Source organism: Pseudophryne corroboree, chromosome 3 (genome assembly GCF_028390025.1).
Source record: "Pseudophryne corroboree isolate aPseCor3 chromosome 3, aPseCor3.hap2, whole genome shotgun sequence".
Taxonomy (NCBI): domain Eukaryota; kingdom Metazoa; phylum Chordata; class Amphibia; order Anura; family Myobatrachidae; genus Pseudophryne; species Pseudophryne corroboree.
The window spans coordinates 73,720,780-73,743,150 of NC_086446.1; the positions used below are offsets into that span (position 1 = coordinate 73,720,780).

General features: G+C 46.7%; 1 protein-coding gene across 2 annotated transcripts in view; it reads right to left on the reverse strand.

Moving 5' to 3' along the window:
• Window positions 1–22,371, reverse strand: part of LOC135054772 (cytolytic toxin-alpha-like) — a 184,405-nt gene that overhangs the window by 108,602 nt on the left and 53,432 nt on the right. Inside the window, exon 1 of one of the 2 annotated variants that reach the window (XM_063958096.1) lies at window positions 19,137–19,184. The exons of the other annotated variant lie outside the window; for it this stretch is intronic. The gene's annotated coding sequence lies outside the window, so the exon portion shown is untranslated. Of the gene's footprint in view, window positions 1–19,136; window positions 19,185–22,371 lie in introns of those variants that run through there. 2 annotated transcript variants of the gene reach the window in all.

Consider the following 22,371-nt stretch of genomic DNA (forward strand, 5'->3'; position numbering starts at 1 on the left):
GAACTCATTAGAAGTAGGTCTGACTTCTCTCCCCTAAGTCCCACGATGCAGGGAGACTGTTACCAGCAGTTCTCCCTGAAAATAAAAAACCTAACATTAAGTCTTTTCAGAGAAACTCAGTAGAGCTCCTCAGTGTGTGACCAGAATCCCTGTGTACAATTCTAAAATGGAGTCTGAAGGAGGGGCATAGAGGGAGGAGCCAGTTCAAACCCATTCAAAGTCTTAAAGTGCCCATGTCTCCTGCGGATCCTGTCTATACCCCATGGTTCTTGAAGTGTCCCCAGCATCCTCTAGGACGTAGGATAAATGGCACTACGGGACACGGGGCAACAGGCAGGCCCCCCTGTGTCTCTCCGACCTTCATTACATAGCTCAATGTATGCCCAGGTTCCGAGAGGCCGACATGTCAGATGGGTACACATCACTCCAGTGTATATTCTGTTTTAATAAGGTACTGCCTGTAGCAGAGTTAGGCCATCTGCAGCTCTATGGTAAGCAACATGTTGAGGTTTTAGGTTTACAACATTGGGGTTATGTAAATATATGTTGACAGGTACCGCTACAGTACAGACAGGTGGCAGCAGAGGGGTCTGTTGTGGTCAGACAGCAGCAGTGTATACTTACATATATGCCCCTGTGTGTGTTACTGTTGCCCCGTGTCCCGAAGCCGGACAGATCTGCTTCCCTTTTTGTCTGGCTGCCTTGCCGGTGTTGCCAGTGGGCAGCAAATGATTCCTTGACCACCGCTGCTATGCATCAAGCCTGACCCCTCACACTACGGCCTTGCAGTAAAAATGCAGCTGCTGTTGCTACGGGTCCAGTATGATATCCCGGCTGAAAGGATGACGACTGTCAGGAACCCGAAAGCGGCATCCCACCAGCCATAATACCGTCAGCGAGCGCAGCGAGTCCCCTCGTGCGCTCGCTTCCCTCGCCACAGGTTCTAATCTCCCTCGGGTGGTGGCTTGGACCCACCACCCGAATTGGAATACCAGGAAGAGGATTTCTGAGGAAACAGCAACGGGTATTAGGCTGAGAAACGCGTCAAGTGTTAAACCCCTGCCTATGTGGACACAAGCTTCTCCCAAGCAGCTATTATCTCTCCCAGTGCCGCCGAGACTCTGTGCGATCCCGCTGTATACGGGCCAGCGTCCAGCAGCCAACAGAGCCCAGAATCTACTGGCCGGAGGATCTTCTAATTATCCCAGCCGCCTGCACAAAACCCACTCTAGCGGGAGAAATACAGCTCTGGTGCTAGTGGTGAAGTCGCTGAGCGTTATGTGAGACGGGAATGGGGCCCGGCGGGAGACGCGGTAGCAGAAAGCACTGGTGAGATAAGCTTTACCTTTGTTACAGCCGCAGTGGACATCTAGGCAATTGTGAATTACGGTTCATTTCCACTAAGAACTTGTTAGGGTCTCCTGCCCTGTGCTGCCACGTCGTCATGGCAACCGGGAGACAAGTGCTAGCGGAGTAACCTGAGCGCAGCTGATACTCCGGTTCGGGTCTTTTGCTGTGCAGTGGTTACAGGCTCTGTGCACGGCAGGGGATCCGGTGCTGGTTTTTGTGCTCACAGTCTGTGAGGTCTGAGTGGGGCGTGGACAGCACCTGCTATATAAGGCCTCTTCTCAGGTTAAGCAGATGCTGCTGAATCTTTGTTGGTTAGTCAGTTCCTGAAAGTTAGCCAGTACTGTGTAGCTTTGTATTTGTTGTTGCTTACTGCAAATAGGCCTGGGGATTTGGTACTACACTCTGCCAATCCAGACCTAGCAGTAAGACTGGAGTCAGTCGTTTAACTTGCTGGGGTTCTTTTGCTACTCTGTGAACTTAGCAAGTTTGTGGCTGTATTCTCAGACTTAACTGCATAAATCCTGTCTCACTGTGCAAGGTGTTCAGGTGTCAGTTTAGTGGCAGTAAGCTGAACCTGTGCACTGCAAGTGAGGATTAGGATTGTGGAGACTCTCCTTGTGTCTATCATTCCATCTCTGACCAAGGAGTTTACTGCCACACCCGTTGGTAACCCTTTAGGGTTTTGCTGTTGCCCTTAGCAACAGCATTTCGGGTTCTCTACGTATTAAAACACAACATCTTGCTTTTTCCATCTGAGCATTACTAATACTAGGGAGACACCCAGTTTCTTAGCCTCTGGGCTTCTCTGTTCACTTTGTGTTTATTTTGTTACCCTATCACCTTCTGTGTACGTAATGTCATATTCCCTAGTCTGTCTGTGAGTTCATTTGTTTTGCATCCCTATCCGTTCAGACACCAGTACATTCCTGCAGGCACTGGTGTGCATAACAGTTCAAACACCAGTACATTCCTGCAGGCACTGGTGTGCATAACATATTCAGCAGCCTAATACTCCTGTTGAAATTTTGTGGGAATATGGAGCATACCCCTCAAAATACGTTGCAACAGGTGGTCGATCAGGTGCAGGTCCTGACTCGACAATTTAATGATTTGTCCATTAAAATGCACACCTCCCAGGCCACTGGTGGAGCTCCCGCAGCCGCAGCACCTTCAGGGGTTAAGGAGCCGAAAGTAAATCTCCCGGATCGTTTTTCTGGAGATCGCTCGCAGTTCTTTTGCTTCAAGGAGAGCTGCAAGCTATACTTCCGGCTTAGGCCTCAGTCTTCTGGGTCGCAGATTCAGCGGGTGGGCATAGTGATTTCCTTGCTACAAGGAGACCCACAGGTCTGGGCATATGGGTTGCAGCCTGACTGTCCGTCGCTTAAAAGTGTTGATGCTTTTTTTACGGCACTGGGCATGTTGTATGATGACCCTGACAAGACGGCCTCAGCCGAGGCTCAGATTTCGATCCTTAAGCAAGGGCGAAGGCCAGTTGAGGTTTACTGTACGGAGTTTCGGAGGTTGGCCCATGATACCCAGTGGAATGACCCAGCCCTGAGACACCAGTACCGAAGAGGTCTTTCTAACCAGATAAGAGACCAACTGGTACAATATCCCTTGCCTGATAGCTTGGATCAGCTCATGCAGTTATCCATCCGGGTGGATAGACGGCTGAGAGAGCGTAGGCTTGAAAGGGAGACCGAGGTTTCCTTCTTTCCCAAGGGAACCTCAGACTCTGAGGAATATTCCGAGGAGCCTATGCAGATTGGGGCTACCCGCCTCTCCTCGCGTGAGAAGACGCGGAGGAGACAGCAGGGGTTGTGTTTGTACTGTGGGAATAAAGGTCATGTGGTAGTATCATGCCCAGAAAAGCCGGAAAACTTCAGGGCCTGAGGGTGATGGGAAATATCCTGTCAGGCCAGAAGTCAGAATTTCCCAAGAAGACTTTTATCATTCCGGTGACCTTGAAGATCCTCGGTCAAACTGTCAAGACTGAGGCCTTTGTGGACAGTGGGCCGACGGGGTTTTTATGGACCGCCAATTCACCCTGAAATCAGGATTTTGGTACTTACCGATAAATCCCTTTCTCCGATTCCACAGGGGCCACTGGAGTGTAGTTACAATGGGGATATAGTAGGCAGTAATTGGGAGCTGGCACTTTAAAAATTCTCACACTGTGGCTAGCTCCTCCCCTACTATCTCCCCTCCAAGCCAGTCTACGTAAAACTGTGCCCGATGAGAGATGGAATAAACAAACCTTAAGGTAGAGGAGGTTAATGACGCCCTGTAAACCAGGATAACCCAAACTAAACCTGGAACAGAACCTGACAAAAAAACAGGCTAGCCTGAACTCAACAAGCAGTCACATGGTGATCTGCAAACCTTTAAGCAAAATACAAGGAGAAACAGCGCTGGGCGGGCGTCCAGTGGCCCCTGTGGAATCGGAGAAAGGGATTTATCGGTAAGTACCAAAATCCTGATTTCTCCTTCATCCACTAGGGGCCACTGGAGTGTAGTTACAATGGGGACGTCCCAGAGCTCCCAAAAACGGGTGGGAGAGCGCTGAGAGTCCTGTAAAAACTGCTCGGCCAAACTGTGATGCAGAGGCCGCAAAAGTGTCAAACTTGTAGAATTTGACAAAACGAATGTCGGTCTGACCAAGTAGCCGCCCGACAAAGTATTCATGGAGACCCCACGGGCAGCCGCCCCCGAAGGTCTTACAACGCGCGTAAAGTGCGCTGAAATGGAAAACGGAGGCTCCCTAGCAACTGGCAAGAAGACTATCTGATGGTCAGATGTATCCAACGGCCCAGCGTACGCTGGAACCCCGGCTATTTTAGCACGGGAGCATCGTACAGAGACAAAGAAGAAAAACACTTCGTCGAATAGCCGAAGACCTCTGTAGAGAGAGTCGGTGAGCCCTGACAAGCCTTCAAAGAGGACCGAAAAACACTAGTGTCAGATTTATATGAAACTGGATATCCCCTCTGGAAGAAATGACTGCTGAGGCCGAAGCTCAGCCGGGGGAATTGCCAATAGAGTACTCCCTGAAAAAGAGGCCGAACTTACGGTCGCTAGACTAATCTCTTTTGGAAGAAAACCGAAAAAGGCAGAGAGCTAAAATTCCGGTCATTGTGGTCTGAAGCGCAGCGGAGCCAAACCTTCCAGAAAAACCACAGATGAATGGTAACTGAAAGAAAGGGAAAACCCCCTTTTATCCTTATTATGTCCCATACAGCTTTCCAAAAGTGGCAAAAGCGAGAAGAGGTAACAGACTTCTGAAATCGGGGCCCAGTAGGCCTAACCGAACTAGGGAACTCCTCCCTTCTGAGGTCTCGTGAACAGTCACCCGGTTAAACGAAACAAGTGTAAGATTGAACAAAGAAAAGGACCCTGTTGAAGTAGACCGTCCAGTCGAGGTAGGAGCCAAGGCTCCTCTACTGACAACAGGTGTATCTGTATCTTCAAGTCATGCGTGGCCCAACCAGCGCCACCGAGAGGACTAGCACACATAATTCCCTCCTGTGTTACAGAACATGAGGTAGAAATAGAAAAGGAGGCAGGATAGAATAACCAGAAAACTCAGAGAGTAGTAAAGGGTTAAAGAGTCAGTCAGAACGCCCTGAGGTCGATCCGAAATCTCCGCCCACAGCGGACCGGCTGACAAAACTCCGGGGAATGGTCCCTCACCCGGGAGTCTGACCTGGTGGCTTGACCTGGAAAGAAGATTGTTGTCCCACGCTCAGAGAGGAATGTAGGCGACCAATCATTGCCTCGCAACTTGATTGAAGGAATAGAGTACCTGGTGCAGAGGAAGGAAAAATCCTCTGACGAACAGTGTTGAGAAACGTCTAAGAGGAGCATAGATAGGATCTGTGTTGAACCAGAAGCTCCTGGATCCTCCGGATATTCCGAAGCCACCTAATGTACAGAGTGGGATAGTAGCAGTAGATTGTCCCATTAGGGAACCAACGTCACTTACTGTCCGTGAAAAAGAGTTATTGTGTGATCTTCCTGAACCCTGTGGGAGCGGAAGAGAAAGAGACCGAAAGGAAAGGACTGACAGCGAAAATGAGAATCCTGTAATGCGACTCTGAGAAAAGCCCGTCCAACGGAAATCAGTAAACCGGCATCCCTGAAGACAAGGGACACGTAAAACCCCCCTTCTTGTTCAAAACTAGCAATCACAGGCTGAAAGGATTGTAAGGCCAGAATAGGCCTGGTCTAGTCAACTTGCTTCGGAACGTGAACAGAAAACAAAGGCCTGAGTACTGTCCCGATTCAAAGGATATCTGAGAAACAGGGATCAACATCCTTTTCGGTTAAAAGCATATGGAGTGCCACCTGCAGTATGACTCTCTTGGTTCCTGAAACGGTTGTACAGCAAAATCTAGTCTGTAACCGCCCAATCCTTCTCAGTACTCCCCGTAGGACCACCGACATGTGCCTACCCTGGGACCCTCCAGCTGGTAGGAAGGTTTGACCTGTAGTGAGTGTATAGGATGACCTAAACTCGGACTTGACCGAGGATGCTGAACCGCTGCTTCAGCCTGTCACCCTGGCGACATAGATATCGTGTGTGGAGTCGAAAGCTTGAAAGGCACGGAAAGATCTAGATAAAAAACTGGTAAAGGTCTGTCCTGAAGCTGGGGCAGCAGTAGGAGAAAGAAAAGTGGACTTACCTCCAATGGTTCAAGAAATCCTGCAGATAGTTCCTTCCCCTGAACCATCTGCCCCATAGGATTTCATGCTCACCTGTCACTGTCGCAGCCCCAGAGGTCGTCTGGTTAAGACAGCCCAAGCGAAATTGCAGGTTCCGAGTCTGCAAACGTGGAGACCTCCAAAGAAGATAAAGCAGAATCGTGATTCTGACCTGTACCAAAATATCAGTTTCCTGATGTAACCTAGAGGACAATTGGTCCACAACCTACCTGCTCCGGACAAGGTAGAACCCTGCTGCCGTATATGTGTCTTCGATGGATACCTGAGCAATGTTGCCTCAGGAAAACGGCAGCTTGTTGGACCGGTGATACATCGAGGGTAAACCTTGGAGAGGTTCTGATCCCATTTCCCTCCTTCTGCGGGGAAAAGATAGGAAAACAAACATTGTTTTTTTACCTGAAATTGTGTATGCGGGTGTCTGCAAGCCGCCTACCGGAGCCTGTCCAGCTCCTCCGAAACTGGACCATTTCGTCATCGGCGCCGAACCCTGATGGATCTGACGTGTCCGCCTTCTTTACCTGCAGTATCAGACAAACTGCTGTATAATGCACCTGGATATTCTGAGACACTGGTTGAGATTGCACCGAAAACAGACATCCACTGTATCCTGGGCATCTTTCGCCTCCTCCCCGAAGGGCCTTTCGACTGCCGAGTCGTGTAATCTGGGAGGCTAGCAAGGTTCTTTTAGAAACCTGGAGAGGTGAAATGACGTACAAGGTCTCTGGTTAATAGTGACATTACCTGCGTAACCTGAGCTGTTCCAACAGGAGTGTCCTGCAGGTGCGTGGAGGGCTAAGCAGATGGCTCCACCGCATACTTCACACCTAAGAGGGAATTCTTTGACTGTCCCAGGTGAGAAACGAAAGGAGAAAAGGTGGGTTAAATAAACACAGCGCTATGTAAGGTCTGCACTATAATGTGTAGAGACCTACACAATTCCATATAAACTTTCTAGTGAACCCGTAGCGCTGCGCTGTTCTACTGACTGAGCTATCTGTGCTCTGTTGGAATTCAAAACCCCAGTCCCCCTGTTGAGATACCCGCTACTAGCGTACTGAGCCGCAACGCTAAAAGTATCTGTTGTGGTACTTGAACCCAGGCCTCTGTGGTTGGGTGTTTAGGGGATTAGTGTGCTGAGCCACACTGTTTTATATATATATACACTTTCCCCAAATTGCCAATAGCATTAGTACCCAGTGACACCAAGGAATAATAAAGGGAAGGCAGCACCCCGCCCTGTATGTAGCGTATCGCTAATTAAGGTGCACCAGATGTTTTCGGAGGTTCCGCTGGCTTTTCAAAATGGTGGCCAGCCTGCAAGAAGAGATGGGGGACAGTGTTATGTGGCAAGGCGGGGCATTTTGTTGTATAAAACATTGCGGAAGTGGTTTCTTTTACCCCCTATATCTGGCATTGTATGCATATATATCTAAATATATATATATACACATATATCTATATACACAAACAAACACCCAACAGGGTAGATAAATATTGTGTGAAAAAACTGTTATTGCACACTAGATTTAAATCCTTAATGAGCTGATCCCCAGCTCCTGTTATATAGCAGGCTCCCTGATCTACAGCCTGTATGGAATGCCGGGCAGAGGACTCTCATGCATGAAGGACTGGCTGCCAAAGTGAGATATATATAATATCTTATCTCCCTGCACAGAACACTAAAATCCCCCTCTGATAATGAGCGCTGGGAGCCGCCGCCGGGAGCCCGCTGAGCAAAGCGGGAATGTCAGCCTCACCTTTTAAATGTGCTGGAGCGGCCGGGGAGCGGCTGGGGGGCGGAGGTACTGGAGCGGCCGGGGAGCGGAGGTACTGAAACGGCCGGGGAGCGGAGGTACTGTAGTGGCCGTGGAGCAGAGGTACTGGTGCTGGAGAGGCCGGTGTACGCGCTGCTGGAGTGGCCGGGGACTTGTACGCGCTGCTGCAGCTTCCGCGGCCGGGGGACGTAGAGCGCTGAGCCTACAGCACGGGAGTTAGCTCCGCCCCCCCGCTCCGGCGCCAATTTCAAAAATGAAAACCCGCTGCACATGAAGCGGGAAGGGACTGCATCTCCCCGGCCGCCTGTATGCTGTGGCTGGGGAGCGGAGAGTGCTTAGCGCCGAACGGAGCGGGAGTTAGCTCCGCCCCCTCCACTATTGGCGCCCAATTCAAACTTTTTTTTTTGTGTAAAAATAAGTGCATAACCGGCTGCCTGTATACTGCGGCCGGGGAGTGGAGATCGCTGAGCCTGCTTACAGAGCGGGCTGAAGCTCCCATCTAAACCCCCAATGCGCCCTTTATACGCTCCGGTATAGGGGGCCACATATGCAAACCTGAAAAACAGACAGTGTAAAATAATAAATCATGGAAGGAGATGGGGGGGGGGGGAGAGGGGAGAGATTGTACTCACCGCTGTCCTTCCCGATACACGCCGCACTTAGCGGTGTTACACTGCTCGACAGAGCGGCCCCGACACGCGCCGCACGCAGCGGTGTCCGGCCCTTTATAGCTGCTGGAATCTTCTGCCGGATGGAGCGGCCCCGACACGCGCCGCACGCAGCGGTGTCCGGCCATTTTTGATACTCACCGCTGCCTTGCTGCCGGAATCTTCTGCTGGATGGAGTGGCCGCGACACGCGCCGCACGCAGCGGTGTCCGCCAACTCAGGAGAGCTCAGCGTCTCCCTCAGCCGGGGCCCATCCCGAGCCGCACGCAGCTGCGATGGGACCCCGCCGGCAGCTCCCACGGTGCAGACTGGCAGTGGCAGAGCTGCCAGTCTGTGAGAAAAATAAAATAATAAAGAAAAAATAAAAATTTCTTCAGCTAAACCCAAGTGAACCAGCTCACATCGGGCACTAACTAAGACTGGCTTGGAGGGGAGATAGTAGGGGAGGAGCTAGCCACAGTGTGAGAATTTTTAAAGTGCCAGCTCCCAATTACTGCCTACTATATCCCCATTGTAACTACACTCCAGTGGCCCCTAGTGGATGAAGGAGAAACACTCTGTTCCCTTAGTACCCTTGGCATCGGAAATTGAGATTTGTGGGTTAAATGGGGAACCATTATCCCAAGGTAAAATTACCTCTTGCACTAGCCAGATTTCTTTGTTTATTGGAGCCACACACTCTGAAAAATTGTCCTTTTATGTGACTGTCTGTACTTTTGCCCCATTGGTGTTGGGGTTACCCTGGTTAAGGGTCCACAATCCTCAATTTGACTGGGTCTCTGGGGAGATTCTTAGTTGGGGTACTGATTGTTTCAGGAGTTGCTTGAGCCTTCCAGTCAGGCTCTTGCAGCTAAGTTTGCCAGGATTGCAAGGGTGTTATGCAGATTTTGCGGACGTGTTCTCCAAAAAAGTTGCAGAGGTACTACCTCCCCATCGCCCCTATGACTGTGCCATTGATTTGTTGCCAAATGCTAAGTTTCCCAAGAGCAGGTTGTACTCCCTGTCATGTCCTGAGACTCAGGCTATGGCAGAGTACATTCAGGAGAACTTGGCTAAGGGATTTATCAGACCTTCACAGTCTCCAGTTGGGTCGGGGTTCTTCTTCGTGGGTAAAAAGGACGGTTCGTTGCAACCCTGCATCGACTTCAGGGAATTGAACCGTATCACGATTAAAAACTCATACCCACTGCCTCTCATTTCGGTCTTGTTTGACCAGCTTCGTACTGCCACCATTTTTTCTAAGATTGACCTACGCAGTGCATACAATCTAATCCGAATAAGAGAGGGGGATGAATGGAAGACTGCCTTTAATACCCACTCAGGGCATTATGAATATTTGGTGATGCCTTTTGGGCTCTGTAATGCCCCGGCAGTCTTCCAGGATTTTATGAATGATGTACTCAGGGAATATTTGGATAGATTCTTAGTTGTATACTTAGATGACATCCTAATCTTCTCCCATTCCCTGGAGGAACATCGGAAGCATGTACGCTTAGTCCTCCAGAAACTCAGAGACCACCGGCTTGGGGCGAAGCTGGAGAAGTGCGAATTTGAAGTTCAGCAAATCGCATTTCTAGGATATATTATCTCCCCAGAAGGTTTCCAAATGGAGGGTTCCAAGGTACAGGCAGTCCTGGATTGGGTGCAGCCCACTAGTTTGAAGGCGCTTCAGCGTTTCCTGGGCTTTGCAAATTTTTATAGACGATTTATCGCTGGATTTTCGTCTATAGTGGCGCCCTTGGTGGCACTCACTAAGAAAGGCGCGGATGTTGCTCACTGGTCTTGTGAGGCTAAAGCGGCTTTTGCCCGTCTCAAAAGGGCATTTGTATCGGCCAAGGTGCTGCGACACCCAGATCCAGAGCGTCCTTTTGTGGTGGAGGTGGATGCCTCTGAGATGGGTATTGGGGCAGTGCTCTCTCAGATGGGAGTGTCTGATAATCGCCTTCATCCCTGTGCTTACTTTTCCCGTAAATTTTCGCCTGCCGAGATGAATTATGACGTGGGTAACCGGGAATTGTTGGCTATTAAGGATGCACTCGAGGAGTGGAGACACTGGCTTGAGGGGGCTAAGTTTGTGGTCTCAATTCTCACCGACTATAAGAATCTGGCATATTTAGAGTCAGCGAAGCGTCTCAATGCCAGGCAGGCACGATGGGCTTTGTTTTTTGCTCGCTTTAATTTTTTGATAACATATCGCCCTGGGTCAAAAAACATCAAGGCTGATGCGCTCTCGCTGAGTTTTGCTCCAATCCAGGAGACCACCGAGGAGCCGTTGCCCATTGTGTCCCCATCATGTATTAAAGTGGGCATTACCCAGGACCTCTTATCATTAGTCCTTAGAGCACAGGAGCAGGCTCCTCCAGACCTTCCGGTAGGTCTTTTGTTTGTGCCTCCTAGGTTAAGACAGCGAGTGTTCCTGGAATTCCATGCCAAGAAGTCGGCAGGTCACCCGGGTATTGCCAGAACTCGGGAGTTGCTATCTAGGGCGGTGTGGTGGCCCTCGGTGGCTAAGGATGTGGATCAGTGGGTTCGGGCATGTGACATCTGTGCCCGAAATAAGACTCCTAGAGGGGTTCCTGTTGGCCCATTACATCCACTCTCTATCCCATCTAAGCCATGGACCCACATTTCAATGGATTTTGTGGTGGACTTGCCCAAATCCTCGGGGATGACAGCCATCTGGGTTGTCGTTGACAGGTTTTCGAAGATGGCGCACTTCGTTCCACTGGTTGGGCTGCCATCGGCCAGACGCCTGTCTGAATTATTTATGCTGCATGTTGTGCGTCTCCACGGGTTGCCACTTGATGTGGTCTCTGACCGCGGATCCCAGTTTGTGGCCAAATTCTGGAGGGCATTTTGTTCCGATCTCCAGATTTCTGTCAGCTTGTCGTCAGGCTACCATCCGCAGTCTAATGGGCAGACTGAAAGGGTGAACCAGTCCTTGGAGCAGTTCCTCAGGTGTTATGTCTCCAAGTGTCAGACTGACTGGGTTGCTCATCTGTCCATGGCGGAGTTTGCCTATAACAACGCGGCTCACGCTGCTACAGGGATCTCTCCCTTCCTTTGTGTGTATGGGCATCATCCTAAGGCCAATTCTTTTGACCCCCTGGACTCCACGCCTGGTGGTTCCTCTGTGGTTTCGGTCCTTAGAGGTATTTGGAGGAAAGTGAAGAAAGCCCTTGTGTCTGTGTCATTAGTGACCAAAAGGGTTTTTGATAAGCGGAAAAGACCCTGCAGCTTCAAATTAGGAGACTTCGTCTGGTTGTCTACCAAGAATTTGAAGTTGAGACAGCCATCTCATAAGTTAGGCCCCCAGTTCATCGGCCCTTATAAGATCACAAGGGTTATCAATCCGGTGCCATTTCAGTTAGATCTGCCCCGTTCTTTGGGTATCAATAAAACATTTCATTGTTCCCTTTTAAAACGGGCGATTAGTAATCCTTCTTCCAGTGGAAGACCTTCCCCTCTTCTGATACGTGGCCAGAGGGAGTTTGTTGTTGAAAGGATTCTTGACTCCAAGATGGTTCGGGGTCGGCTGTCATTTTTGGTGCACTGGAAGGGGTGTGGCCCGGAGGAGCGGTCGTGGGTGCGCAGTTGTGATCTTCATGCCCCCAGACTGATACGCTCTTTCTTCTCGCAGTTCCCCGATAAACCCGGTGGTAGGGGTTCTTTGACCCCTCGTCAGAGGGGGGATACTGTTAGGGTCTCCTGCCCTGTGCTGCCACGTCGTCATGGCAACCGGGAGACAAGTGCTAGCGGAGTAACCTGAGCGCAGCTGATACTCCGGTTCGGGTCTTTTGCTGTGCAGTGGTTACAGGCTCTGTGCACGGCAGGGGATCCGGTGCTGGTTTTTGTGCTCACAGTCTGTGAGGTCTGAGTGGGGCGTGGACAGCACCTGCTATATAAGGCCTCTTCTCAGGTTAAGCAGATGCTGCTGAATCTTTGTTGGTTAGTCAGTTCCTGAAAGTTAGCCAGTACTGTGTAGCTTTGTATTTGTTGTTGCTTACTGCAAATAGGCCTGGGGATTTGGTACTACACTCTGCCAATCCAGACCTAGCAGTAAGACTGGAGTCAGTCGTTTAACTTGCTGGGGTTCTTTTGCTACTCTGTGAACTTAGCAAGTTTGTGGCTGTATTCTCAGACTTAACTGCATAAATCCTGTCTCACTGTGCAAGGTGTTCAGGTGTCAGTTTAGTGGCAGTAAGCTGAACCTGTGCACTGCAAGTGAGGATTAGGGTTGTGGAGACTCTCCTTGTGTCTATCATTCCATCTCTGACCAAGGAGTTTACTGCCACACCCGTTGGTAACCCTTTAGGGTTTTGCTGTTGCCCTTAGCAACAGCATTTCGGGTTCTCTACGTATTAAAACACAACATCTTGCTTTTTCCATCTGAGCATTACTAATACTAGGGAGACACCCAGTTTCTTAGCCTCTGGGCTTCTCTGTTCACTTTGTGTTTATTTTGTTACCCTATCACCTTCTGTGTACGTAATGTCATATTCCCTAGTCTGTCTGTGAGTTCATTTGTTTTGCATCCCTATCCGTTCAGACACCAGTACATTCCTGCAGGCACTGGTGTGCATAACAGTTCAAACACCAGTACATTCCTGCAGGCACTGGTGTGCATAACAGTTCAACCAGTACATTCCTGCAGGCACTGGTGTGCATAACAGAACTTTTACTCCTATTACTTGCTTATAGATGGGGACGCCCGTCAGAAGATACACAGCTGGTCTGAGTAGTTTCCTAAAGAGACTTTAACATCGACAGTCATCTTATAAATCCAGCCTGTGTATTATCAGAGACACTCTGGACTTCTTACATCACACCGCTGTCCCAGCGGGAGGTTAAAAGGAATTATTGATCTTATACATTTCCTCTAGATATGTTTGGCCTGTGAAGTAGTAGGTGTTACATCAGAGTTCTTAGGAGACTGTATAATACACTGTGGATATTGAGCATTAAAGATTGTGCACTGTGGAGTAAGTTATACAGGTTGAGTATCCCATATCCAAATATCCAAAATACGGAATATTCCGAAATACGGACTTTTTTGAGCGAGAGTGAGATAGTGAAACTTTTGTTTTCTGATGGCTCAATGTACACAAACTTTGTTTAATACACACAGTTATTAAAAATATTGTATTAAATGACCTTCAGACTGTGTATATAAGGTGTATATGAAACATAAATGAATTGTGTGAATGTAGACACACTTTGTTTAATGCACAAAGTTATAAAAAATATTGGCTAAAATGACCTTCAGGCTGTGTGTATAAGGTGCATATAAAACATAAATGCATTATGTGCTTAGATTTAGGTCCCATTGCCATGATATCTCATTATGGTATGCAATTATTCCAAAATACGGAAAAATCCGATATCCAAAATACCTCTGGTCCCAAGCATTTTGGATAAGGGATACTCAACCTGTATCACCCATTTAATGTTACAGTGTTTCAATTAGAAAAGAAACAATACATTTGCTAGTGTAACCATTGTTTTAGCTGTGGCAAGCATTACCATCATGCAAGGAGGCAGGCTTTGAGGTCGTATGAAATATGTTGTAGATATTTAGGTAGGCCCTATAATACGGCACAACAATAGCAAAAATAACACAAATGGGGAGAAGAAAATGCTACAGAAGGGAATAAAATAGATGCTGGTTCAACTTTAGAACATGGGCCCCCCTGAGGTTAGCATAACTACAGTAAACTGCTTCATAAACTTGTTTAGAATATGGAGTATACTAATTTAACACTTAAACTTGTACCTCTTACTTCTACCCCTTTTCAGACCACCAGCTATAAACAAAGGTTATTGGCACATGAGCGTGCATAACCCGTGTTCATGTGCAGTCTGAAAGGTGCCAGGGGAAAAATACTGGACCGATGCGACCCATTTTCCTATCGCTGTCAATATGCCGGGTTGAAGACAGCAGCGGCGGGGCGTACCCTGGGAGCTCCCGTGTCAGGTTCCCGGGTGCGACCCGCCTCAGGCGGTGTGAAAGGGGTAATATTATTTATTCAGAACAAGTTTACTGATGATCTGAAGCAGTTTAGTTACAATAACCTCAGAAGGGTCTAAAATTTGCCCCAACCTCATCTACTAATCCCTTCGAGGTATATGTAGATCTTCAAAAATATATACGCAAATTATGTATAAAAAAATTCTTCCTAACAAAAGAGGACAAAACTAATATTAATCAGAACGAGACTTCAAAATCTCAGTTCAAACCTAAGTCAACTTTTTTTCCAAAACAAATGAAAGGAAATTGTATTAACTGCTTCAGTACTCTAGTAGAAAAATACATTAGGAATATACAACAGAATAATAATAAAAGGAAATATAACATCACTAAAAAAGAACATCTGGCCATAAAATCTCTAAGGGATAATAAAGATATAATAATTAAGCCCGCCGATAAAGGCGGTGCGGTGGTAATCTTAAACAAAGATGATTATATCAATGAAGTGAATCGTCAATTAGGAGATACCAACACCTATAAAAAACTTAGAAGTGACCCCACAAATGGGATTATAAAGAAATTGAAAGCATTAACTGATGAAGCACATCAAAGAGGTGTCATAACCCAAGAAGAAGATAAATTCATTAACATTCAGAACCCAACCACACCCACAATATATGTATTACCGAAAATACACAAACATTTAACCAAACCTCCGGGAAGACCGATTATATCTGGGTCCAATAGCATCACTTCGAATCTATCTGCCATGGTCGACCATTTTCTTCAACCATTAGTAATAAAAAATGATTCATATTTAAGAGACACCACTGACACCCTCAATAAACTTAAGGATATTAAGTGGGAGTCTAACTTCATTTTAGGTACAGGTGATGTAAGTAGTCTTTACACCATTATAAATTGGGAGAAGGGTTGTGAAGCAATACGATTCTTTTTAGAGAAAAGTGATTATACTGCAGATCTACAAGCTTTTATCATTGAATCAATTTCTTTTATTCTACATAATAATTATTTTTATTTTAATGGTTCTTTTTATTTACAAATACAAGGTACAGCTATGGGCACCAGGTTTGCCCCTAGCTACGCTAACTTATATATGGCATATTGGGAAAACCACGCTGTCAATCATTTAAAAGGGGCAAACCTGGTATGCTGGTACCGTTTTATCGACGATGTATTTTTTATTTGGAGGGGAGACAGTGACAGTTTATCATCATTTTGCACTAATCTTAATATTAATGATTTTAATATTATTCTAACTTTTCATACTAGTGATCAAATAGTTTCCTTTCTAGACTTGAATATTTACATTAAAGAGAATGTCATACTTGCGAGTATATTTAGAAAAGAAACTGACTCTAACTCGTATATTGATGCTTCCAGTCAACACCATCAAACGTGGTTAGAAGGAATACCTTTAGGTCAGTTCAAAAGAATAAAGAGGAACTGTACAGATGAGATGGTATGTAGAACAGAAATAGAATTGGTCAGTGAACGTTTCAAAAATAGAGGATACTCAGAGAATAATATAGTGAAAGCAAGAACTGCTCTTGATAAAATCAATAGGGATGAACTCTTAAACTCTAAGAAAAAGATTGAGAATAAAGATTCATCACTACAGTGGGCATTTATCTGTCAATATGGATCGCACTTTAAAGCAGTTGAAAAAAGTATACGAAAAAACTGGAGGGTCCTACAAGAGGACCCTGTCCTAAAAGAATATCTGCCTGACAGACCTAAATTTATTTACAGACGAGCCCCGTCTCTAAAAGACAAATTAGTAAAGAGTACCCTATACGATCCTAAAAGTACCAGTGAAAGGACGAGAGGCTTTCACAGATGTGGCTCATGTCTAATGTGCCGATCCACCAATAACTCATTTAATACTAGGAAAACTACCATGTTTGAGGCTAATGGCAAAACCTATACTCTGAAGAACTTCATCACTTGTCATTCTAGGAACGTTATTTATTTAATAGAATGTATGTGTGGATTCTTTTACATTGGAAAAACTTCACGTAGTTTAAAAATCCGCATGGCAGAACATATTTACAATATTAGAAAAGGAAATTTAAATCATCCTCTGTCACTTCATTTTAAAACATGTCATGAGAACTGTGAATTTAAAATAAAAAGGTTTATTGGTATAGAACAAGTGTTAGAATCAAATAGGAATAGAGACATAGACATCCGTTTAGCTAAGAAAGAAATGGAATGGATTTATGTTTTAAATACCCTGGTCCCAAATGGTCTTAATGCAGACTTCGAATTAAAATGGTTTATGATGTGATATATTTTTATATGGTTCAACATGTTTTAAACTATTTCTCATTTTTTTCCTTTCTCTTTCTCTTTCACATTATTATAAGAGAATTCAGCATTGCCGATAGAGATGGACTTCATGGGAATACTAAGTACCATGTAGAAATATGGTGGCATGCTTGATTTCTCTATAATATATAGTCCGGAATTGCATCTACAATAAGCGGAACAAATATATCCAATTACGGAGACAAGACAAAACACTCCCCAATGAATGGAATGCTTACTTCCGGTCGCGGCAATGCTTACTTCCGGTCGCGGTAAGCTGTGGAACGCAAGAGGTTAGGACACACTTCCGGTCACGGCGAGCATTGGAACGCAAACCGCCGGTGAAACGCATACTTCCGGTTCCGGTTAGACGTTGGAACGCAATAGCGGGAAATTTGAAACCAATCATTTCCGGACAAGCCCTTTAAATAGGACACTATCCTCCACTCCAATTCATGCACTTGAAAAAGGATAACAATCCGAAACGCGTTGTGCTTGGAGCGGGATCCACAACCTTCTTGGACTCCTACTGCCGTCTTTGCTGTTTCCACCTGCAATTGGGCTAAGCGTGTGGTGTGGTGCTGGGCTGCCCAGCTGGAACCCTTTTACATCAAGGCACACACCACATACCCTGAACGGTACGAGTCAGAAGTCTCATCTTGCTAACTAATTTGCACAAAGACTATCCTTTAATGTTTACTGCTAACGTTTACAAAATAAGGGTCTGTGCAATACATCTTTTATAATCAGCTTTTAATTATATGTTCTTGTATGTTTGTGCCATGATATATGCACTGTGTCACTTTAATATCATGGATGTTTTAGAATAAAACAATTGTCTTATTTGTCATAAACCAGACTGTTTTATGATTATTGTCACTTCCTTGGGAAAACCAGCGCACATCATAGATACCATTCTTCTCTTTTTTTCAAAATTTGGTACCCGACATATGGTGTTTGTATGTCCTCTGGCATTCTAAGTGTGCAGCTTTTTTTCCCCGAGTGCGCAAAAGTCCACCTTACCCATTTTTTCTCTAATAACCTCAGGGGCCCAAAGTTCTGAACTGAACCTAAATGTCTAAGGCCGGGTACACACTATGTTGGGGCAACTTCGTCACGGACCATAGCAGATTGCTGGTACACATTCCACGATGTAATGAATGACGGAACAAGATCTCGTTCCATCCTTCATTACAATGCATCGGGGTTGCACGCGATATCTTTCGTTCAGCTCGAGAAACCTGACGTCTCATGCGAATTGCGGTAACGCACAATTGCGGGTTCACATTAGATAAGGCATTTCCACCTCAGTCCTCAAGGCATACTAACAGACCAGGTTTTAGCGATATCCATGCTTGAGCACAGGTGCCTTAATTAGTACCTCAGTTATTTTGACTTCTGTGCTGAAGCCTGGCTTTCACTAAAACCTGCACTATTATAGGCCCTACACATTTGGCAATGTGCTGCCGAGGTGCCAGACGGCCGATACGGCCGGCGGGCGACCCAGCGGGGGGGGGAGTAATGTTTCTTCCCCACTGACGAAGTCTATCGACGAAATGCATTGGGCGTGGCCTGTGGAGCAAGAGACGCATTGCTGTGACTGTGTCTGGGTCCCGGTGAAACAACGAGCGCCCCCCCGCGATTCCTGTGATCTGCCGTACGAGCAAATGGGGGAGGGAGCGTTCCAGAGGCTTAGCCGCCGAACTGAGAATTTAGTTCACTGATTAAAGCTGAGATGTATGTGAGCATTGTTTCTTAATAAATGGAATTGTAAACCTTTTCTTATACCTGCGCCCTCCACTCTTCTTTCGATATATATATATATATATACAGTACACACAGATGTGTCCTGTGCGCACACATCGCTGCTGACACTTGCGAAAGTCGCATGCGATCAAGGACACATCTGTGTGTGTATATATAAATATATACACACACAAGCTAACGCTATTTACACACACACACACACACACATATAACAGGCTGTCGTCTTGTCTTTATTTACCCGAGTGCCGCCGTACACTTCACCCATATATATATAGAGTAAGAGATACAAACATACATTTTTATATGTATTGTATATATATATATATATATATATATATATAAAATACGTGTAAATATACACACACTCCTATACATGACATACAGAAACACATACAGTATATGTGGCATAACGAATCAGTATACAGTATAACGAATCAGCTGCTATACTCTTCCAAGTAATCTCTCATTACAGTATATGATGTAGCTAGTGAGGTAATATCTGTAATAACGTATACTAATACTATATAACTATATATTATCCAATTATTATTACCACCTGCAACTTGTTATCAGCAAACTTCCCGCGCTGGTGCTGACAGCCGTATGTCCGAGTATACACTATTGGCGGCTACACTCAGGGCGATAGGGAAACACACAGTATTAAATTTCTGTCTTCACTTGAGGGAGAGATCGGGACCACATGAAAATGGCCGCCTGTCAGCATATAGTCCGCGTTAGTTGAAGAGCAGTGAGATATCTCTACAGTTCCAGTACTATTATTTATTTACCACGTTAAAGTATTTCTACTTCTGTGCTGTGGATAGTGTGTGCTCTATGTGTCTGTTATCTCCCTGTCCTTCAGCCCAGCATGCACCCGTGTACTACAGGAAAATGGTGGACACACACCAGCATTGCACACAAGTGTGATCAGTACATACATGGTCTTTGGTCCATGTTCTGTGGTGTAAGGGATAATGAGGGACCGACTGTTGGGAGGTATGCTAAGCTGTATCTGGTGACTAGAGTCCCCCCTTCTTCTTGCATTACTCTTGGGATGCCAGGAGGGCTAATGTCTGACGCAAGGGTCACTTGCAGCTGCTGCAAGCGTCAAATAAATAAACTTCTAATATATAAAAGAAATATTGGGGCTGATTCAGGTCGTTGACTGCAATTTCAGCAACAGACCCGCCGCTCGCATGCGCAGGTCTGACATAGCCTCCAACATTTTACACAGAAAAATCGGTACAAATCCGAAAAAGGGGCGTGGCCGCGCGTAAAGGGGGCGTGGCCACGCCCCTTTTCCTATACTTTCAATAGAAGTTTGGAGAGGCAAAAATGACCATGAAAAAAAGGTACTGTACCTATTAAAAAGGTACAGTTGGAGGGTATGAGGTCACGTCCTGCACATACTACTGCAGTTAATGCGGTCGGCCCTCCATTAACTGTGAACGGGGAGGGGGGGCGGTGACAAAGCATTTTTGGGGCGGCGGCAGGGAAACGGGTGCATATCGGCGGTGTTTTTAGCCCAGCTGCGTGACGTCACATGCAGCCGCTGCGATCTAAAAAACTCCTGCTGGGCAGCCTTACCCTGCGATGGGCAGCCCCAGCATGCGATTGGAAGGATTGCAGAAGCAGCGCAGAATCTGCACTCCTTACTGAATAAGGTCCATAATTTGAAATGTATTTTAAAAAAAAGAATATATTTTTTCCTATTTACCCATATGGTCTACTGGGAACCAAGGTGCCTCTGGTCTTGTCTTATGTTATCACAGCTCCAGAGTCTCCTGATGGAAGGACTGCAGTAGCTTGCCATGAGCAAGGTGGTTGCTAGAATTGTGTTATGATGAGTTTAGATTAGTTAAAGGGCGGGTGCTGGATTATCTCCTGCCAGCCTAGAAGTAAGACATTTTTCTCTAACGTCCTAGTGGATGCTGGGGACTCCGTCAGGACCATGGGGAATAGCGGCTCCGCAGGAGACAGGGCACAAAAAAGTAAGCTTTTAGGATCACATGGTGTGTACTGGCTCCTCCCCCTATGACCCTCCTCCAAGCCTTAGTTAGGTTTTTGTGCCCATCCGAGCAGGGTGCAATCTAGGTGGCTCTCATAAAGAGCTGCTTAGAAAAAGTTTTTAGGTTTCTTATTTTCAGTGAGTCCTGCTGGCAACAGGCTCACTGCTACGAGGGACTTAGGGGAGAGAAGTGAACTCACCTGCGTGCAGGATGGATTTGCTTCTTAGGCTACTGGACACCATTAGCTCCAGAGGGATCGAACACAGGCCCAGCCATGGAGTCCGGTCCCGGAGCCGTGCCGCCGACCCCCCTTGCAGATGCCGAAGTTGAAGAGGTCCAGAGGTCCGGAAACAGGCGGCAGAAGACTTTCAGTCTTCATAAGGTAGCGCACAGCACTGCAGCTGTGCGCCATTGTTGTCGGCACACTTCACACCAGCGGTCACTGAGGGTGCAGGGTGCTGAGGGGGGCGCCCTGGGCAGCAATGTATAATACCTTTTTCTATATCTAAAATACATCACATATAGCCCTTGGGGCTATGTGGATGTATTTAACCCCTGCCAGATATCGCAAACTCCGGGAGAAGAGCCCGCCGTTTTAGGGGGCGGGGCCTATTCTCCTCAGCACACAGCGCCATTTTCCTGCTCAGCTCCGCTGTGAGGAAGGCTCCAAGGACTCTCCCCTGCACTGCACTACAGAAACAGGGTAAAACAGAGAAGGGGGGCATATTTTGGCGATATTTTTATATATAAAGCGCATATAACAGAAACAACACCTTTTAGGGTTGTTTATATACATTTTATAGCGCTTTGGTGTGTGCTGGCAAACTCTCCCTCTGTCTCCCCAAAGGGCTAGTGGGGTCCTGTCTTCGATAAGAGCATTCCCTGTGTGTCTGCTGTGTGTCGGTACGTGTGTGTCGACATGTATGAGGACAATGTTGGTGTGGAGGCGGAGCAATTGCCGGTAATGGTGATGTCACCCCCTAGGGAGTCGACACCGGAATGGATGGCTTTAATTATGGAATTACGTGATAATGTTAGCACGCTGCAAAAGTCAGTTGACGACATGAGACGGCCGGAAAACCAGTTAGTACCTGCTCAGGCGTCTCAGGCACCGTCAGGGGCTGTAAAACGTCCCTTACCTCAGTCAGTCGACACAGGTACCGACACAGATGAATCTAGTGTCGACGGTGAAGAAATAAACATATTTTCCAATAGGGCCACACGTTATATGATCACGGCAATGAAGGAGGCTTTGCATATCTCTGATACTGCAGGTACCTCAAAGGGGGGTATTATGTGGGGTGTGAAAAAACTACCTGTAGCTTTTCCAGAATCAGAGGAATTGAATGACGTGTGTGATGAAGCGTGGGTTAACCCAGATAGAAAACTGCTAATTTCTAAGAATTTATTGGCATTATACCCTTTCCCACCAGAGGTTAGGGCGCGCTGGGAAACACCCCCTAGGGTGGATAAGGCGCTCACACGCTTATCAAAACAAGTGGCGTTGCCGTCTCCTGATACGGCCGCCCTCAAGGATCCAGCTGATAGGAGGCTGGAAACTACCCTGAAGAGTATATACACTCATACTGGTGTTATACTGCGACCAGCAATAGCCTCAGCCTGGATGTGCAGTGCTGGGGTGGTGTGGTCGGATTCCCTGACTGAAAATATTGATACCCTGGATAGGGACAGTATTTTATTGACTATAGAGCAATTAAAGGACGCGTTTCTTTATATGCGAGATGCTCAGAGGGATATTTGCACTCTGGCATCGAGAGTAAG